The sequence below is a fragment of the Euprymna scolopes genome, chromosome 11 (genome assembly GCF_053919585.1).
Source record: "Euprymna scolopes isolate OS-2025 chromosome 11, ASM5391958v1, whole genome shotgun sequence".
Lineage (NCBI taxonomy): Eukaryota > Metazoa > Mollusca > Cephalopoda > Sepiida > Sepiolidae > Euprymna > Euprymna scolopes.
In genome coordinates this window covers 41,264,200-41,287,795 of record NC_136492.1, presented here as the reverse complement: position 1 = coordinate 41,287,795, position 23,596 = coordinate 41,264,200, and the positions used below count along the sequence as shown (strand labels likewise).

The 23,596-nt window shown below is 33.4% G+C and overlaps 1 pseudogene; it reads right to left on the bottom strand.

Moving 5' to 3' along the window:
• Window positions 1-17,062: 17,062 nt before the first annotated feature.
• LOC145288338 (U2 spliceosomal RNA) lies at window positions 17,063-17,286 on the bottom strand (annotated as a pseudogene).
• Between the last annotated feature and the right edge of the window lie 6,310 nt (window positions 17,287-23,596).

Here is a 23,596-nt window from a genome sequence, read left to right as displayed (position 1 = left end):
ATCATCTCTAGGTTACGTTCACTTACATCAGAACAATTCAAGCACAACAGATATGCCTTCAGCCTAGACGCCGTCGCCCTCTACACATCTGTCCCTGCATACCCGGCAATTGACATAATTACAGACTGCGCCCTCAACTCCTGATGATATCCTACTCCTAACACCTTCCCGGGAGGACGCAAACTCAATTTTTAACATGTTTAACAACACCGACCCACACATTGAGTTCACCATCGAGCACCCCGACAGCTCTGGATCCCTGGCACTTTTAGACTTCAGCCTCAAGATCTCCGAAGACGGTAATATATCCACCAAATTCTACAAGAAACCCGCCTGTAGAGATCTCTTCATACACTATAAATCTGCCCTCCCCCGTAAAGCTAAAATAAGCTATGTGAGGAATGAAATAGCGCGCATCCGCAACAAATGCAGCAACAAAGTGGATAAAAATACCTGCACAAATAAATTCAACCAAGTGCTAGAAACCAATAGATACCCAAAACCAACCATTGGAAACCTCAATAAATCTAGAAGACGCACGCAACATTCTTCCTCTAACACCTGCTTTCTAAAGCTGCCCCATTTCAACGACAAGATCACAACAGCCATCCGCAAAGCTATACACAGAGAGGGTCTAGACATACAACTTATACACACTGGGCCATTACTACGACAACATTTGTCAAAACGCAAAACCCACCTAAGCAACGTACCCTGCACCCTAACTAACTGCCCGATGAACACCACTAACATGTGCCACCGTACATACACAGTATATCACATACAGTGCACCAAATGTGACCAATCATACGTCGGTAGCTCAGTGAGACACCTGCACATTAGAGTAAAAGAACACATACAAACACAAGCCTCTTCTGTTCACAAACACCTTCACACATGCGGCAACACTAACAAATCCATCAGAGTAGATATTTTAGCCACCGAACGCAATGTTGGCAACCTTCGTATCAAGGAATCAATCCTGATTGCCAAATTACATCCCAAGATTAATCGCCGACATGAATTAGGCTCTTCATTCTTAACTTAATGCACACCATCCCACCATTGTATAATACAATTAAAAAATAAATAAACTAACAAAATGAAATAAAAAAAATAAATCCAAAATTAAATTAAAATAAACCAAAATAAATAAACAAACAAAATAATAAATAAGCAATCCCTATTCAAGATTACTACACATTAATAATAATAACAATGTTTAACAATTAAATAGGAAGCCTAAGATATATGAATTAGATGGTTCGAGCATGTGGGCTACAAGGTTACATGTATATAACTCATGCAAATTTATAAGTTTATATGTCCCAATATAACCCAATTGATTTCTCCGAGTAAACCTAACAATATTAATCGCAAATAACAATAAGACATAATACACCAAAAACAGAAATCCAAGCTAACTCAAATAAATAAATACATTATAAAAAAAAATACTAAAACTCTCGAAATATCTTCTAACCACTTCGTCATAACACATTGCATATATAAATAAATAATTATAGTTAGTATATAATTGAATTAAAGATACAAGAATCCATAAATGAGTATATATACACTACATAACGAATTAAATAAAATACCCCCCAAATTAGAATAATATCACTAAAATAAGATAAATAAGCAAACAAATAAATACACAAAAAGTAATGCAACGTTATACATCTGACTGAGAATAAATATCGGTAACGATTATTCCCCTTAGAACAACCCATCAAGTAGTCTCCCTTGACCAACCGATTTATTCTAAGTCTACGCCCCCACCACCTCAAACAGAACGCAGAAACACAAACAACAAATAAATTAGTTAATTAAATCTCCTCAATATAAACAAACTACTATAAAAAAAATAATTAAATAAATAAAATAAATAAATAAATTAGAAATAAAAATAAGTAAAAGAAAAACAAACAAACTCAATCATATTAAATCAAAAAGCCACCAACAAGGTCCGGACAATTATTTAGCCCGATACTGTTACTATTTACTGTTTACAACAACACGTTTGAACCAAAGGTAAACTATTATAAAAAAAACAAAAAAAAAACAAATAAATAAAATAAAATATAATATAAAATAAATAATTTAGAAATATAAAATAAGAATTGAGAAAAAAAAACCCTAACCATATACTACCCACAAGTCCCGAGCGATGATTTGCTGCGGTATAGTTACTGCTTCCAACAGCACGTTTGTCAAAGTCAAGTAAATATCTGACGAAGAGATCTTTCTCGAAATATTATATCACACGGACATACCACCAGACCGACTTTCCCAGGTGACCACTGTGCAAATATAAATATACTGCGTATATGAAATATGAATATGTACACATGTATTTATAAGTTGTAGTAATAAATTTCTCACCTGAAGCTTGTGTCTTTCCGTTACTTCTGCATTGTACCGCCTTCTACAATTCTATTTAACTACATAGAAATAAAGATATAAGAGAGAAGAGAAAAGAGATATATTTACTAGTGTCGGGGCCATTAATTGGAATCGGGAATTGGAAAAATCGGAACTTTTTTGGGTATCGGTATCGAAAAAATGTATGCATACTTTCCGATGCCAAAACAGTTCTTTTAATTATCTTTTTTATTTGATTCTGTTTAAAACCAAACATTTTATCACTAATCGTTAGTAATGATAAAATAATAAATATTTATTGATTTTAACTACGAGTACAGCTAAAATCTATAAATCAACCCACACACAAATGTGTTTTTACGTTTATTAAAATATGTGCACATTTAACATGTGTTTTTTTTATGGTAATTGGGAAAAATAACAACTTTATAGCTAAATATTTAAGGTTTATAAGAATCAGAATCGGAATCAGTAATTGTATCGGAATCGGAAATTTAGTGTGGAATTGATAATTGTATTGGAATATGGAAAAATGATAGAATCGTCCCATCACTAATATTTACACACATACTTATCCGTATGGGCAGTTAAAAGTTGATCTTGGGTTTATTTTTGGTAACCTTCTAACTCGCTTCATCCTATTTTCTTCTTTAGTTCTTGTATTCCATGAATGATCTTTTTGACAGAAGGTTTTTTTTATGTTTGACAGATTCTTGTTTATTGGTCTGGCTTTTGCTTTGAGTAGCTGGTACGAGGGGCGCTCAATAAGTAATTCCCCTGATCCATTTCTTATAGCAGTAGAGCAACGAAACTTGGTATAGTTATTAGGCTTTCTCTACATAGGAAAACCCAACGTTCTGCATTTCTCCCATCGTTTAATGCAGCTCTTAAGACCGTTTTTTCTAGAATACCCCAGTTAGATCCCTCAACCACGACATAACTTCGTAATTCAAGCCTGTATCACCCGGGAAACGTTTTCTTTTGACTGACAGATACCCCATCAATGGAAGAAGGGAGCGGCCAGATCTGTGAGCTTTTTTTTCCAACCATGTTTTAATTCACACTGCCAACGTTTTACAATGTCATACGATGAAGCATCATCACCACACATTTATTTCATTTCATCAAAACTCTCATCTGGTGAGAATCCTTTTAACTACAAAATCCGGATCACTATGCGACACTCAACAAGCTTTATTTCACACCTAACTCAGTTCAAAATTCTGTAATTTAGAAACTACAATTAGTTCAGAGCTGTGATTTGCCACATAAGCCATAGAGATATAAACCATTTCACATGCAAAATTTTAGCTAGGTCAGACGATAGGAAATAGGTCAGAGACATGACTTATTTAACGCCCCGCATATGTGAAGATTATAAATTCATTCATCGTCATTAAATTGTCAATCTATCAATCTCATTGACCCATATCTTAGACAATGATAAGTTGTTATTCATTAATAAAATGTATTACTAAATCAAATTTTGTTCAGGTCATTCATAAGTTTCAATCCTCTCATGATATTCTACATCATTCAACTGACAATTACATTCTATTCTTGAGTGACTTTTGGCATTGAGAAGTGTTAAACTTGTAAATGTCAGAAGTTAACTCATGTCAGAGTAGACGACCACACGTTAGAAAGTGACAGAAAAAATATAATCATGCCTTGAAATAGGACGCTGTGATGTCCAGCCAATGATCGGTTGGGTATCACATAATAACTACAGCATTTCAGTCTATATTGCATAATATCACATTTTTATGAGAAACATGACTTGTAACTCGTATGTCACAATTTCTTAGACGAGGCAAATTGATGATTTGACGTGTCTAATCACTATTATCACAACCGTTTTTGAGCTAATTTAATAATGCTGACTGCTTTTCTCATAATTACCTGATCTTTTCAAGACTAAGGTCAATAAGCATTTCCTGTCTCTGCTATAATTATAATTCGTTCTTGTTAGCTCCTTATATCAAGTGGCTTCACGCCTTGCCTGGAGCGATTTACATATAAAAAATAGTTCTAATAATATTATAAAGGGAGGTAACACCCCGATAAAATTTTGGCAAATACTTGTTATCAGGGAGAAGTATGCAGTTTCATGACTGATTGTTCTTGTTTTGGATAGTGTCTATTACAATATATGCTGAATTTCCATTAAAATAAGATTCTGTTTCAGATTTTAAAAAATCTTTGAAAATATGACGTGATTTCCGTTACAGACACCAAGACCAACTTTTGATCACCATAAAAGGGTGAACAAAATCTGTTTTTTTTTTCCGAAAAAAAAATCTATGTCGATTAAATCTTGTCTAAGTCTTCCGAATCGGACGTTTAGGAATAAACTTAAAATATAAAAAAGAATGAAACACTTCTACTATTTCAAGAAAGTTTAACCCAGTCTGGATTTTGTTTTGCTTTTTGAAAGCACACAAATATGAAGCAAAAAGTAGAAAGAAAACTGCGACAGATTATATATATATATATATATATATATATATATATATATATATATATATATATATATATATATATATATACGTGTGTGTGTGTGTGTGTGTGTGTGCGTGCGTGTGTGATTGTTAAGGAAACCGAGAAAGTAATCCCCAGAGACAATTTTACATTTTAAAAATATAAAGAAGATAGGGAGGAAATACAAATAAGAAAGAAAGAAAGAAAGAAATAGAAAGAAAGAATCAAATAGATGAAAAAAAAGACGACAATAAGAAAATAGAGGAATTCAAGATCAAAAAGGAAATATGAAGAAAAAGAGAAATGAATTAAACTAAAAGAAAGAAAAAATTAATGAAAAGAAAAAAAAAATGCGAAAGAAATAAAACAGAAAGAAATAAAAAAAATAGAAAAAAAAAGAAAATAAATAAAGTCTGGGCGCGATTGAAAAATACTGTTTTTCAAACTCAGCTTCCGATAAAAATGCTTATGTTCAAGACGATATTATCCTTGTAGCCAATACACTGTTTTATTTCCAAACAATAACATTAATCTTCACCATGTTTGTCCATGAATTCGGCCTTCAGATAACTCTGAGAAATATGGAGGTACTTTTCCTACCCTACACCAGATATGGTAGCACACAAACGCAAAGTATATGACCTAGTAATGTAATAGTGCAGTATCTGTTCTATGATCGGACAGAAAAAATTAATGGGACAATTTTACTTTGGTTCCTGAATTTTTAAGGATTGAGGATTTGTATTATTTTGTTATTCAGAATACTGCTCTCATAATGTTAGTTTTTAGGACAGTTCGGTCGATGTAACCTTAGACCTTCTCAGTATATATATATATATATATATATATATATATATATATATATATATATATATATATATATATATATATATTCTACCTCGAATGTTTAAATAAAGGGATTTTGTGAATTTGGCAGAAAGATGCTACGGAAGTATATACCAGGCGTTGTTAATTTTTTCTGCTCAGTGCACGGATTATTAACCATATGATTTAGATTTTTCAATTATGTGTTATAATATTAATTCTCTTACTCCATGTTGATTGATATATGTATTAGTGATGAAACAATCCCAATATCCTATCCGATTCCGATACAATTATCGATTCTGTTCTAAATTCTCGATTCCGATATCATCGACGTCGATTCCGATTTTTTTTTCGAAACCTCTAAATATTTATGTTTTTTATTGTTTCATTTCATGTAATATGTGCATATATTTTCGCAAGTGTAAAAATTACACAGTGGGGAGGAGTACTATATAAATTTTAATTTTACTAACAGTTTAAAATCAATGAATATTCGCCATTTTATCATTAGTAGCAACAACGGAAAATTTGAAACAAAACAAGTAAAAAGCAAAAAGAAAGAAAACACAGCACACCCATATAAAAGAATCGTTTTTTTTTACATCGAAAAATAGGAACTAATTTTTCTGGTTCCGAATCCCTCAGAAGTACCGATTTTTTACGTCTTGAGTTGCATGCGAAAACATTGGCGAAAACAATTATTATTTAACTTGAAACGTACGTTCAATCCATGATTTTTGTAGATTATTCATTATGAGACTTGATTTGAATACTTTTATAAATCTCTGGATTTATATTAAAAAGTTCTAGTCAGTGTATATATTGACAATTGAGCTTTCACTCGGAAATTTCGAATTGATTCGTTTAGCAAACTGATATTTCCATACATAAGTTCATCATATATAACTTCAATTAGATGGAGACCTGACCATCAACAAAAATTACACCCTCGACACTAGTGATAATATTTTTTTGTTTATTTGTTGAAGATTGCTAACGAAACAGACTCTTATAAGAAAATAAAAGAATGTTTTCAGAAATTGCTAATTAAACATGTACAGTATATATATATATATGACATTAAGAGGAGACAGATATATATAAATACCCGTTCACATACACTTTTTTATGATAAAGCTAGAACCCAGAATTAGATAGAATCGAGCAATTGCATCGACAAGGGACAACGCCAGACCCAGATCAGTGACGTGCTCCGACATAGGCGCAAACCCAGGTCGTTGCACGTATGAAGTGTGCAATACTGACGACCTAACCATATGGACTACGGCGCAATCTATTGGCTATGCCTCGATTTTAATTTATATTTTTATCTACTTCTACATTCTACTATGCGACAAGTAACGCGTCTTATACAATTAAGATAGTTACTGCTGGAATGCAGGGGGTAGATATCACATCTACGATCGTTAACTGAAATTAGCCGACTCCCCCGATTTCGGAACAATCTATTTATTGAGAGAGAGACATCACGTCTCTACGAAGGATGAACCGCTTTTTTCTACATATATTAGACATTAAGAGGGTATATATATATATATATATATATATATATATATATATATATATATATATATAAACAAGCGCTTATACACGTAACATAGACAGAGGATCATAACTATCATATTATAACTGAGTATTATCACCTTCTCAACACACGAATACAGATACATAAAAGGTAAAACAAAATAAAAACATTAAAAAAACAACAACAACTAAAAACAGAACACAATAAATAAATAAATGAATAAAAACTTCAACAACAGCACCGGATAAACGAGAAAAAAATCAACAGTGACAACAATAATAATAAATTATGCAATATTATATAAAATAAAATATAAAAAAAAATGCATATATATAAATATATAACCAAAGCTTACAACAGAAATAATATAATAAATATATAAGTAAAATAAAATATTTCTGCAGGACTGCCACGCTCTCTCCGCCATATTGAATCCACTTTTGTCTTCTATTTTGTAAAAGAGAGGTGCCTTTCTCTGTAAATTAATCAAAGTTCCACACCACCCACGAACTTTACATACACCGGACATACCAGCAACTTCGTTATAGATCAGTATACATTGAAGTGAAGAATGATAGTCAAATAAAGGTTAGACACTCCTCTATTCAGCCATACTCGTCTATATCTGTTGGTTTTTCTTCTTTACTTCATCTTTTCCCGTCTTCCTCCGCATTGTTTTTAGCTTAAAAAAAACAAATATATATTTCTTTACCAACAATGCTTCAAGCAAAATACTACCTACTCTTATATATATATATATATATATATATATATATATATATATATATATATATATATATATATATATATGTCCTAGGTGTATATATATATATATATATATATATATATATATATATATATATATATATATACTAGCGGGGGTACCCGGCGTTGCCCGAGTGTTTGTTTTCGGGACGGGGGGGGGAGTTTTAAAAAATGTTATGGTAGGTAAGTAGGAAGGATCAAACCCGGAGTCATGAGTAAAAGTAGGAAAATAAAGTGTGAAAAAAAAACAAACATCTGCAACGTTAACAGTTCGGCCACCAAGAAAAGTCAATTCCAGTTGTTTAGGAAAAAAAAAACGACTAAGGTAGGTCGGCGCGAACGTGAAAATATAATGTGAATTGTCCAGCACGCTAACCACTACGCCACAGAGCACTGCAGCTTAGTTTAGTGATTTTAAATAACTTCACATGAAAGAACTACGAAGCCAAACCGGTGTTGTCTTCTCAACTGTTCCTTGTGAACGATCCCCAAACGGTGTTAAGTGGTGGCAGGGGGAGGAGGAATTTATTAGAGAGAAAATATTTTACCACTTCCATTGATCTTAACCGATTTTGGCCGTGACTTCTCAGCAGAAAAAGTATAGAAATCTAAGATTATCGAGGAATTTGAGAAATAATAAGCCTATAACACACCTCAGATATTGTTCTGCCGTTTGTGCATATTATATTTGCATGAAATATCTTGATTTTTAATCCTATTAAGGTCAAAATCATACGAGAAAAAATGAGTTCATTTTATTTATATAGATGAAATATCTTGATTTTTAATCCTATTAATGTCAAAATCAGACGGGAAAAAATGAGTTCATTTTATTTATATATATATATATATATATATATATATATATATATATATATATATATATATATATATATATACCCATTCACATAGACTTTTTACGGCGTTGTCCGTTGTCGATGCAATTGCTCGATTCTATCTAATTCTGGGTTCTAGCTTTATCATAAAAAAGTGTATGTGAACGGGTATCTATCTATCTATCTATCTATCTATCTATCTATCTATATATATATATATATATATATATATATATATATATATATATATGCTCTGAATATCCCTAAGCATCAGACAACTGGTATTGAGAAATTATATTATAGCTATAACTGGAAAAACTTACACTTGGAATATTTACAAGAATAAATATATGCATACATACACACACACACACACACACACACACACACACACACACACACACACACACACATATATATATATATATATATATATATATATATATATATATATATATATACATATACTGTATTAACAAAACCAAGTCTTCAAAAAAGGAATTGGTAGCAACAAAAATTGTATTTCATTGTAAATTACAATTGTTTCAATACCGGTTGGACAATTTCAAGCATTATGTCGTCTGAAAATCTTCACATAACTAGCCTTTCTTCAGACTTTTTGAATAAAAATCACTTAACATTGTTTAAAGAAATTTCCCTTAAAAGAAATGAAGCATGCGAAAACATTTATCCTGGATGCGTCAAATGATTGTAGATATGAGAGCTGAAGATACAATGAAATACACTTTTTGTTGCTACCAATTCCTTTTTTGAAGTCTTGGTTTTGTTAATACACTATATTAATACTCAATTATGAAATATGATAATTTTGTAGCTTACTTTTTAAGTCATCTCTTTTTGGCTTAAAATTCGTTGGTATATGAAAAATTTACTGGATTATACGAACCCAGTAAAATTCAGTATATTACAAACAAGTCTATATATATATATATATATATATATATATATATATATATATATATATATATATATATATATATATATATAGCGTGTCAGAAGGCGATGAAAAAATCCAATAAAGTGCTCGATCGTGGACGTGAGTACTGAAGATACAATATTTATTACGACACTATATATACATATTTTAACCTTATTTTCAGTACCATTATACCTTAAAATCGATCCATTCCTACTTCCTCCCCTCTTAGGTGTAATTTTCATTATTGATATGTGTGGGTTTATTATTATTATTATTATTATTATTATTATTATTATTATTATTATTATTATTTTAACATTAATAATAATAATATTATTATTTTTACTTGGTTTTTATTTTTTTATTTTATTTTATTTTTTTTATTTTATTACCTTGTTTACTTTATTATTTTATCATCAATATTATTGTTGTTGTTATTATTGTTGTTGTTATTATTATTTTTATCATTATTGTTATTATTATTGTCATTATTATTGTTATTATTATTTTTGTTATTATTATTATTATTAATAGTGATGAATGGATTGGTAATAATATTAATGGTAGTGATGGCCATATTGGTAAATTTTGTGAAAGTAGTAGGACTGTCTCACCATAGATATCTATGTATTACTTTTTATTATATTTTCTACATATTTATATGTGCTGATACTCCTTTATAGTCGTTAAGTATCATTTACTATTGGATAAGTTATTTAAAAATTACCTTCATTATTTTTAATTATCTTCAATTTCTCCCTTCACATTTATTCTATTATATTAAAAAAAAAACTTTTAATAATTCTTTTAAAGTTTTATTGTATTTTTATTTAAATTTTATCTTTACCTTTTTATTATAATTTTAAATGGTTAATAATATAATCTTGGATATATAATAATATAGATCGTGGCTTAGTGGGGGATGCCCTTTTCTCTATCCTGCAACCTTTCTCCCACAGAAGAGACGTTGCGAGCCTATCCTTGTTTTATCGTTATTTCCATGACAGGTGCTCGTCTGAACTCCAATCTCTGGTCCCCCCTCGCCAATCTTTCACGAAAAACACCCGTCTAGCTGAATCTACTGTGAAAAATTTCCCCCACTCTTTATCTGTGCCTAAATCAAAACGCGGATTCCATGAACAAAGCTTCTTTCTTAGAACTGCACGCCTGTGGAACTCTGTTCCGTCTGCCTGCTTCCCACCGGACTACAACTTGGATATCTTCAAGTCTAACGTTAACAAATTCCTAATGAACCGCCCCCTTAAGTAAGCACTTCATCAAATCTCCACACTAACGTAATGTACTTGCAATAACCCTTATCCCTGAGTGGCTTCCGGGCCTTGATAAGTGGTGATCACTATGTAAAAAAAAAAAATGAAATTGTAATTAATATATTCATGCTTTATTTCATTATATATTTATTGCCGTTAATTGTTGTACCTTTATTTATATGGGCTTATATGTTCGTTTAAACAGGACATTTATTTTTCAGAGAGATTTCCCCTCCCCTCGCTAAACATGCACACACACACACACGCACGCACGCACGCAAGCACACACAAACACACACACACACACACACACACACACACACACACACACACACACACACACACTCTCTCTCTCTCTCTCTATCTGAATCTCTTCCTCTCTCTCTATCTGTATCTCTTTCTCTCTCTCTCACACACACACTCTTATTATACACTCTTACACAAACACACACACGGCTTTCTTCCTTCCATAATCAAAATCTATTTGCCTCGATTACTAAGTTCGGTTTTAAAATTTGAAACTCTGAGTCTTAAACGCTCGTTTTACGTTTTTTTTCTCTGTTTGTTTACTTTGCATTGTTTCAGTTTTTCAATGTCGCTGATGAATTTGCGCTGACTCTTTTCAACCTCTTATGGTTAATTCAATGCTATGAAACCACTGGTACGACCTTGAAATATGTATATATAGCGTCGTAATAAATATTCTCTCTCTTTCTCTCTCTCTCTCTCTCTCTCTCTCTCTCTATCTATCTTTCTCTCTCTCTCTATCTTTCTTTCTCTCTCTCTCTCTCTCTCTCTCTCTCTCTCTCTCTCTCTCTCTCTATATATATATATATATATATATATATATATATATATATATACTAGATTTTTATCCCGTTAAAAAATGGCAAAAATTATAGTTCGTTGACTTAGAATGAATACTTTATGTCAAACTTCGATAGTAAATGCAGCGTTTTAGTGATTAATCAAATACTAATCTCTATTAATCCCTGATAATATGTGTCCGCTGCATCTTATCATAATAAAAGTATATGTAACATTTCAGCCAAGTTGAACCAGTAGTTTGCAATAAAATGTGAAATGTAAATACCGACCCATATTAATCTATAACCACGCATCAAGCGGATGCGGTAATATTTAGTTCGTTGTACCCAAACAAAGATCCATACAAAATTTCAAGCAGATCGGCTTAGTAATTTCCTAGATAAAGTGGGACGAACAGACAGACAAACAAACAGACATACAGACTAAGAGAAATAAAATAGATATCACATAATACTAATAATGATGATGATAATAATAATAATAATAATAATAATAATAATAATAATAATAATAATAATATAGATAGATAGATAGATAGATAGATAGATATTGAGAGGCAGAGAAAGGAGGAGCAATAAGAAACTGACAGGTAACGCATCATGCCTACACTACTCATCGCAGGGGTTTTGCAGTGGCCTGCGTGTTAAAAGCATCTACTTCCGGTTTTTGTCACTTCAAAAGATAGAGTCAGACATTTCCCGGCCTTTTACCCCCATGAATTTGCTTATTTTCCCCCTATTAAAGATTTCCCATGCTTTAATCCAATTAAATGTTTTATTCTTTAATCTCATTCATATTACGAGCCAAAGAAACATTTCCAGTTTCGAACTAATCATCGACTTTCGATTTCATTTTGCCCTTTTCTTTTTATTGTCTTCCTTGAAAGTGTCATTAATATGAAGCTAGTATCGAAATTAATATCGCAACGACATTCTATTGATTATCATATCTTTTTTATTTTATGTTTTTGTTTTTTTAGATGACGATTGATTATTCGTATTATTTGGAGAATTCGGACTATTGTTCTCATATTTACTGATATTTGCACAACATCTTGGATAATGGTACCTTCCACCTATTTCTGGTGTATCTTGTCGAATTTGAGAATCTTTCTGTCGAACTCGGGAATCTTTCTCTCAAACTCGGGAATCTTTCTGTCGAACTCGGGAATCTTTCTGTCAAACTCGGGAATCTGCATGGAATTTCGAACTGAACCTTTTATTTAATTTACGTCAGCAAAGTACTCAGTAAAAAACAGTTGTAAGTTACACACTGAGGCTGAAGTTCAATGCTCATTGTAGGCAACAGTAAAATACAATTGTCATGGCTGACGGAAAGAGATGATAACCCCGTCGATTAAATAAAGAGTTCCGTTCGAAATTCCGTGCTGATTCCCGAACTCGATAGAAAGATTCCTGACTTCGACAAACAAGATACAACTGAAAAAGGTCGGAGGTTCAATGCCTCTATTCAGTCTCGAAAGACAAAGGATACTCCCTGTAGAGGGCAGTGTAATTGTGTGGCAAGGGTAGCGCAATCTCCAACCTTACCTCTCCTAAATCGGTACTGCTTGAATCCAGTGGCAAATTAAAGTCCAGGACGACTGGAAGCAATGCCAAGATAAGCAGAGTACATACAGCGACTGGAAATATCAAATGGTCACCCATTTAGTACTGGCCAAGCTATGCGTTGCTTAACGTCGGTGATCTGACGGGAACCGGTGAGTTAAACGTGATTATGGCGAATAGTTACATCCAACGAAACGTCATAAGAATAACACTTAAGATGAGAACAGTAATCCGAAGAATTCAAATCATATGAATTTATTTCTTTTACTTCAATGAACTATTTTTCTTCGTCCTTTATTCTTTTCTAGAAATAGTAAAAAACTGTATACAAAAAATATAATTTTAATTAGGATAAACATGCATATTATTATTATTATTATTATTATTATTATTATTATTATTATTATTATTATTATTATTATTATTATTATTCAAATCTAAACTAACCCAACATCTAAAATAAAATAAGAAAAAATTATTCCAAGCCAAACGTTAACACAACGCCCTCTAATTTATACACATTCAAAAATAGTATGAGTCACCTCTTGTCAAAATAGAACAAAGGAGACGGGAATAAAAGTCAGCTGAACCTTTATCTATGAGAAGCCTTGCCATTGGCCAATGGAAACATCAATCTGTAGGCGGGAATTGCAATGAGTCTGATTGATTTGCTATATATATATATATATATATATATATATATATGCATATATGTGTATATAAAGATATATGTATATGTATATATATATGTATATATATATACATATATATACAAATATATATATACATATATATACAAATATATACACATATATACACATATATATATATATACATACATATATATATATATATATACATATATATGATGATTGATGACTGCAACGTCTTGTCAGACGAGTGCCACTCTCTCAGACACTTAAAGTCCATGAGCCCAAAAATGGCTTCCATCGCCACAGGACCGTTTTAATAGACAAATGACCGAGGGAGTATCCGTACACAGATGATGTTACAAAGTCTTAGCTTTGTACGACAGCTAAGTCTCTTTCTCGGTTCAAAATGTTGAGATCCAGCAACAAGTTAAACTGCAGACCAGCTTAATGCGGTTACTGGTCTCCCGCTTTATGTTTTTTTAAATCAGAGATTTGCTTCTCCTAAAAAGGTTGCCTTCACCACGGTTTACGGGAGCCCTCTCCACCCCAACACACACATACATACACACAAACACACACGGTGCTAGTTGGCCGTTGACCCCGAAAAAGGGTTCATTCGTCCTTTGTGTATGTATACATACATATATATACATACACACACGCACACACATATATATACACATATATATTCACACATATATACACATATATATATGCATATATATATATATATATATACACACACGTATATATATATATATATATATAGATATATATATATATACTAGCAAAAGTACCCCTCGTTGACTGGGTTCAAAAACAGCCTACAGAAAATGGACTCTGATTTATGAAAGTATGATAGGTTATGAAAAGGAAGGGTTGTAAAGAGATAGCTTCGAATTTGGGGGTATCAAAACCAAAGCAAAATATGATGAAAGTAAAAATAAAATAGATAAACCCCATAATTTATTATACCATACCTGTTCACACTGAAATACTTATCACAATATTCTGTGGATCTATATTAAAAAACCTTGCTAACTTCGTGACATATTTCCATTCTATGGAGGTCAGGTGCGAACGAACACCCAATAATTTTATTATACCATATTTCTTCAATCTGAAACATAATTATCAAAGTATACTTACGCAGATAGATATGAAACGTCTTTATTTGTTTGTGCCTATTTCCATTCCATGGAGGCCAGGCGCGAACGCAGATCCCACAATTTTATTATACCATCCCTATTTAAGTTAAAACATACTTATCAAAGTATTCTTATGTACATCTATATCAAAAACACTTGTGAACGTTTTTTTTTTAATTTTTAAATTTTTTATTTCCATACTTTGTGGACCAGGCGCGAACGCAGACCCCATAATTTTAATGAACCACTGTTCTGCCACATCAAACATACCCATTCCTGTGTCTCGATACATCTTCTATCATTATATGTAATCAGTTTTTTAAAAACGTCAATCATGTAGGAGCCTATTCGAGACCAGACACACACACACACACACACACACACACACACACACACACACACACATTCAGCTTTATATATATATATATATATATATATATATATATATATACATATATACATATATATATATATATATATATATATATATATATATATATATATAAACGCCCAGTAATATGAAATCCATGAATTTTAACCTGACGAGTTCCTACTGGGATGAAACGCGGAAATTCTGTGTAGTTTTATTGCCATGTACATTTTAATTACTTACTCTTTCTTTCTTTCTCTCTCTCTTCCCTCTCTCTCTCTCTCTCTCTCTCTCTCTCTCTCTCTTCTGTCTGCTTAATTGTAATATATATTTTCATAACTTCATAGCAGGGAAGGATAAATGATGACAAAACACGAAAAAATGGGAAGAGAGAGAATGACGAAGATGAATAGAAGATGGAAGAGGAATGAGGTGGAAATAGAGAAGGAGGTCAAAAAGGCAGTGATGAGAATTAAAGAACAGAGAAAGAGAAATAAGGAGAGAGGGGCGAGGCATAGAGGGAAGAGGGGGAAAGAGTGATATAAAAAAGGGGAAGAAAAGCGTGGAGTCAGATAGAAAAAGAAGGGAGAGATGGTAGAGAGCATCATAGAATGTGAAGAAAGAGTGAGACTAGCGAAGACACTCCTGACAATAGAGAGAGTAGGCGAAAGAGTGCTTTGGTGAGATAGCCTTGCATGTTTTAAAAATACCAGCGAAGTCGAAATAAATATTTCTCCTCGTTAAAATCTTTAAATCATGCAACGGAATATCAACACTTAAAAAAAAATTTTTTTTAAACTTTTTAATGATTTGAGGCCGGAACAAATAGCAACATATTAATATCAGAATACTGACCAATCTATATATTTGTAAAAGTGAAAATGCATGTGTGTATAAGCACAATTCCAATCTATATATCCAACGATTTTTTATCTACGGACATGAAATTTGGCATATAGTGTAATCAGACGTGTGGAAATTGTTTTAATCAGATTTCATTTAGAAAAAAGGGTTGCAAAGGAGTCAAAATTAAAAAATTGGTACTTGGGGGGGGGTGATTGGATTTTTATCAGTTTGTTAACTAATTCGCATGCATGAATTGTTCACATGAGAGAATTCTTATGTCAAGAATAAGTAAGTTTAAACAGTTTTATAAAGTCGTATCAAGCTGGCCTAATTCACTGTCTTTAGGTTTTGGTTCCGACCTCAGCTCGAGTATTTTCTTTTTTTTTTACTTACAAGAAGTTAACTGCTTAGAAACAAGGCCGATAGCCATTAGTCACGTGCTCTCGTATAATGAATGAATGCGTGAATGTAGGATTGACATGAAATTCTTAAAGATAAACTAAAACCACCGAAAAATGGGCTGAAATGACTTAAATAAATAAAAAGACTTAGAATGACTTTAATGAACTTAAGGATGAATTGAATGACCTTAACAATGACTTCAATGCTTAAAAAATAACTGGAATCCTTCAAAAACAACTTGAATGATCTGGAGAATGACTTGAATGGCTTTGAGACTGACTGGTTGTAAAGTGGGTGATCATTTTACATTAAATTAATATAGAAAAGTGATCCCCCACTTTATATCACAATAAGTACCGCATGCAGTAAGAACAGATACTACACTTTGATCTTGGCCAAAAGGCCAAGAGAAGGGTATTTATTTGCTCCCCCACCGTGCAAATTAGGCACAAGGCCGATTTTTAATGTGAGGAGTGAAGGGGAAATGGGGACCAACTCCCCGGGGAGTAGGGGAGCTGGATAGTGGCAATTGGTATGAAGGGTTGCCCCTACATTGACTAAGGTCTTATATGTGGGGTTGCCCCCACATATGGTCTTTGCTTACAGTATCTGCCGGAAAAGATAAAAATACAGTGAAAATCAACAATGAACAAAAAACTTAGGCACATGGCCAACTCAAAAGGGGGGATTATGGGGGTTGTTGGTCATCCTTGTCACTCCAGAACTAAACAAAATCAAAATTTTCTCCCAGCTAATATCTTCTTTCACCATAATACCGCATTCACCCTTTCATACTGGGAGACGTCCTACTTAACTCTCAATTTTTAAAACATTTACACGTCAATAAAATGACGTGTAAAAACAAAAAAGATGAAAATAAAAATAAGTCAATAATTCATTTGTGTCGAGGGCGGGGGAAGGAAAAACAAAAGGTTATTAGTAAGACCCTCCCAACCCCGTCTAGTTGATAGACTGCCCGTTCCACTAGGTTTGTAAAAGGAACCTCGCTTTTGCGGGTCAGTCTCTAAGTGGGGATGCCCTCTAGATGGGGGTGAATGGAGAAAAGAAAATTTTGTGGGTATGGAATGGGGGTTAGTTTGTATTTCTTTCTCTTTCAGATGGGTGAAATTTAGAAGAGGGGTGAAAACAAAAATTGCAAGTAGGAGGGGGTGGGGACCTTGGAGACTTCCTAATTGGGGAGGGATGGAACACACACTCAGCTAGCTAGGAAGCTACTTGTTTAATTTTATATTACGGAACTGCACGTTCCACACCTAGGCGGGGAACACGTAATCAAATTTGGCTCCTCTTCGTACACACAGACTTGCTACATGTATCCATCTTCTGTCAAATGCTACACGATGCAGCCTTCTTCTATCACATCTGATCTTCACCCGTAGTTGGTGTTTAAAGAAAGCGATCAGATCCTGATCAGAAAAAGACAACAACCCCCAGCAACCTTGCAGATGCGACGTCCAAATCACCATTCTTGCCACGGCTAGGATCGTAACGTAGACTATTTGTCTTTCCCGGTCCCACGGCGGCCTCACATTGTCCATGACATTGGATATGATAATTGGGCAAGGATGCTCAGGATCAATGCAAGCCGTCACCTCGCTGACATACGACCAGTACCAGTGGAGTTCGCGCCAATTGACAATGGGGACAATCAGGCGACTCCAAAAACACGGAACTGTATTGTATGTTGTTGAGTGGAAGTGCATTTCAGGCCAATCGCCAGGTCAGAGAGAACTCCGAATTGTTCAGATGACTCAGACCTGGCGCCCAGCTCCACGCGGAGCGGATCTCACTCTGCTACAAACCCAAACGCACGCATAGCGGGTCATCAGCGGGCCCCTTCACTAGATCCCTGTGGAGTTCCCTACAGGTAGGAGTCACAAGGTCACTGGAACTTGGTAGTCGTTTTAGCGAGGCTCGGCACTCTTTCATGTAGCCAGATTCTCCCCACGGCCTGCAACGGCTCTCGATAGAAGGGTCAAGAACGAGGTCGGGGAAGGCAGCAGTAACCACGGGGTTCCACGGTTGGTCATCTTGCATATAGTGGCTCAGGAAGGCCAGCCTCTCAGCGTCTCGATGACACTTCAAGTCCGGCATTCCCAAGCCTCCCTCACACAGACGTTGAATACAGACCTGTCTGCTCACCCAGTGTCTTCCTCTGTCCCAAAGAAGCGAGGACAAGAGTTTGACGAGAGCTGGAAGGTGTTATGCAGGCAGGGGAAGTACGGCCAGTCAGTAAAGGATGAGAGGAAAAACGTAAGTGGCGCACACCTCAGCTCTACCCTTTAAGGAAAGTTTCCTAGGAAGCCACGAATTGACTGCAGCCTCCACCTTTGACCATACCTCCAACCAATTTTTGTCAAGCTGGAGACCCGGTCCGAACCACACGCCGAGGATCCGAATCAGGCCATCCATTTAGCTGAAGGGCGCTGGGAGGTTGGCCTTGCCACTCCAGGCGTCCAACCGCAGTCCTACTGACTTGCTGCGGTTTATCTTGGTTCCTGTAATTCTTTCGTACTGAGCGAGTGCCTCTGACACAATCTCAATGTCTCTGAAGCTCGACACAAAGACTGTGACATCATCGGCGAACATGGACGCCTTGGCGGCTGAGCAATTCCGCGCAAGGCCGAATTTGTCTCAGCTTGCGGAGCAGGGGCTCCAAAACCAGGATATAGAGCAGGGGCGACAGCGGACAACCCTGAAGAACCGACCGAGAGATTTCGTTGACTTGCATGACGGCGGTGGGCTGTCGATATATCATATCCACTTACAGAAGTCCGGTTTAAAACCGGCGGCCTCTAAGACAGATGCCAAGAAACGATGGTCGATCCTATTGAAAGCTTTGGACTGATCTAAGTTGATCGTCGCGGCTTCCGTGTCGTCATCTATCCCTCCCTCTAGGATCGTGCATATCAGGTGCAAGTTGTTCTGAATCGATCTCCCCTTCACAGCGTAGCTCTGTTCTGGTTCAACCAGCTCGCCGATAACAACCTGCAGCCGATTCGACAGGACCTTGGCCAAAATCTTCAACTCTGTGTTTAGAAGAGTTATGGGCCTGTAATCGTCTAACTCTTCCTCACCATGCCCGTCACCTTTCCTCAGCAATGTGATCGCTTCCTTGGTGACTTGCCCCGGGATGGATCCCTGGGCAAACCAATGGTTGAACACATCCGTCAGAAGAGGCAGAAACATGGGCGACAGCCTCAAATATAGTTTGTATGGCAGACCATCGAGTCCCGGCGATCTGTCACAGCTGACCTACTTCAGCGCAGTAAAAACCTCCTGCACTGTCACCCGGCCCTCACAACTAGACGCTCTAGTCGCCTCAAGCTGGGGAGAGTTAGCCAAATAGTCGCTAAACTCAAGGACTGGAAGATCGGGCTGCTGCGTAAAATTCTCTTCAAAATGTTCTCGAAACCCCTTGCAGATCTCCCGAGTCGATTCCAGGGTGCGTCCATCCGGATGTCTTACCTTTGAAATGTACTTGTCCGAGCCACATGTTTAGAAATAATCTTTACATATTTGATTATTAATAACTTCTTTTGGTTAGTTTAGTTAGCTTGAATCGGACATGTTAAAGTACAGACTTACAAGCAAACAGTTGGAGCGAAATGACGTTATGTAAATTCCTGCGAAATATTCCATTTAGTGAAAAGCAATTCTAATTAAAGGAAATATGTCCAATTAGTTTTGTAAATTTATACAATATCAAATCTCTAAGGATTTGGAATTATTGTTAATATATGATCCTTTAAATAATACGAAGAAAAGCGAATCGCGTAAAATAAAAGGCAAATAATAAGAAAGAATGAAAAAAAAATGGAAACGACCGGGTGGGAAAGGCAGTAGACTGAGAACAATTCAAACAATCGCATTTTAAACAGACAAACCAATGCTACAGCCACAAACCGGAGATAGTACTGGAAAACGACAAGCACAACATTCCATTCAACATGCAGGCAAGTACAATCAGACGAAATTATTCAAGCAATGAGATTGGATGTCACAATAGTCAACAAGTAAGAAAAATCTGCCGTTACAAACAGTTAATAGAATGAAAATATAAAAGACAGCATAACGAAGTAAATACATGAAGCTTGCCAAAGAGTTGCAAGGCATATGGAATTTGAAAAAAAAAGTCAGTCAAATAATTGTAGGACCACTAGGAATAATCTCGAAAGAAATGAACAAATAAAAGAAATTGGAATCAAAGAAAAAGTTGAGGCAATACAACTGACGAAAATTATGAAAGCGGGCAAAATCTTGAGGAAAATTATCGAATACGGAAACCAATCTAAATAGAAGCCATCATGAATGGCAAAATAATTGGCAATATAAATGGCAAAATAAATGGCAACATAAATGGAAAATAAAGTCAAAATAAATGGCAAAATAAATGGCAAAATAAATGGCAAAATAAATGGCAAAATAAAGTCAAAACAAATGGCAAAATAAATGGCAAAATAAATGGCAAAATAAAGGGCAAAATAAAGTCAAAACAAATGTCAAAATAAATGGCAAAATAAATGGCAAAATAAATGGCAAAATAAATGGCAAAATAAAGTCAAAACAAATGGCAAAATAAATGGCAAAATAAATGGCAAAATAAAGTCAAAATAAATAGCAAAATAAATAGACAAATAAATGAAAAATAAATAGCAAAATAAATGGCAAAATAAATGGCAAAATAAATGGCAAAATAAATGGCAAAATAAATGGCACAATAAATGGCAAAATAAATGGCAAAATAAATGGCAAAATAAATAGCAAAATAAAGTCAAAATAAATGGCAAAATACATGGCCAAATAAATGGAAAAATAAATGGCAAAATCAAGTCAAAATAAATGGCAAAATAAATGGCAAAATTAATGGCAAAATAAATGGCAAAATAAATGGCAAAATAAATAGCAAAATACAGTCAAAATAAATGGCAAAATAAATGGCAAAATAAATGACAAAATAAATGGCAAAAAAAAGTCAAAATAAATGGCAAAATAAATGGCAAAATAAATGGCAAAATAAATAGCAAAATAAATAGCAAAATAAATGGCAAAATAAAGTCAAAATAAATGGCAAAATAAATAGACAAATAAATGAAAAAAAAATGACAAAGTAAATGGCAAAATATATGGCAAAATAAATGGCAAAATAAATGGCAAAAAAATAGCAAATTAAATGGAAAATTAAATGGCAAAATAAATGGCAAAATAAATAGAAAAAAAATAGCAAAATAAATGGCAAAACAAAGTCAAAATAAATGGCAAAACAAATAGACAAATAAATGAAAAAAAAATGGCAAAATAAATGGCAGAATAAATGGCAAAATAAATGGCAAAATAAATGGCAAAATAAATGGCAAAATAAAGTAAAAATAAATGGCAAAATAAATAGCAAAATCAAGTCAAAATAAATGGCAAAATAAATGGCAAAATCAAGTAAAAAAAAATGGCAAAATAAATGGAAAAATAAATGGCAGAATAAATGGAACAATAAATGGCAAAAAAATGGCAAAATAAATGGCAAAATAAAGTCCAAATAAATGGCAAAATAAATGGCAAAAGAAATAGCAATATAAATAGCAAAATAAATGGCAAAATAAAGTCAAAATAAATGGCAAAACAAATAGACAAATAAATGAAAACAAATGGCAAAATACATGGCAAAATAAATGGCAAAATAAATGGAAAAATAAATGGCAAAATAAATAGCAAAATCAAGTCAAAATAAATGGCAAAATAAATGGCAAACTAAATGGCAAAATAAATGCCAAAATCAAGTCCAAATAAATGGCAAAATAAATGGCAAAATAAAGTCAAAATAAATGGCAAAATAAATGGCAAAAAAAGGCAAAATAAATGGCAAAATAAAGTCAAAATAAATGGCAAAATAAATGGCAAAATAAATAGCAAAATAAATGGCAAAAAAAATGGCAAAATAAATGGCAAAATAAATGGCAACATAAATGGCAAAATAAAGTAAAAATAAATGGAAAAATAAATGGCAAAATAAATGAAAAATAAATGGCAAAATAAATGGCAAAAGCAAGTACAAATAAATGGCAAAATAAATAGCAAAATAAATAGACAAATAAAGTCAAAATAAATAGCAAAATAAATAGCAAAATAAATGGCAAAATAAATAGCAAAATAAATGGCAAAATAAATAGCAAAATAAATGGTAAAATAAATGGCAAAACAAATGGCAAAATAAATAGCAAAATAAATGGCAAAATAAATGGCAAAACAAATAGCAAAATAAATAGACAAATAAAGTCAAAATAAATGGCAAAATAAATGGCAAAATAAATAGCAAAATAAATGGCAAAATAAATGGAAAAATAAATAGCAAAATAAATGGCAAAATAAATAACAAAATAAATGGCAAAATAAATGGCAAAATAAATAGCAACATAAATAGACAAATAAAGTCAAAATAAATGGTCAAATAAATGGCAAAATAAATGGCAAAATAAATAGCAAAATAAATGGCAAAATAAATGGCAAAATGAATGGCAAAAACAATAACAAAATAAATAGCAAAATAAATGGCAAAATAAATAGCAAAATAAATAGCTACATAAATGGCAAAATACAAGTCAAAATAAATGGCAATATAAAGAGACAAATAAATGAAAAAAAAATGGCAAAATAAATGGCAAAATAAATGGAAAAATAAATAGCAAAATGAATGGCAAAATAAATGGAAAA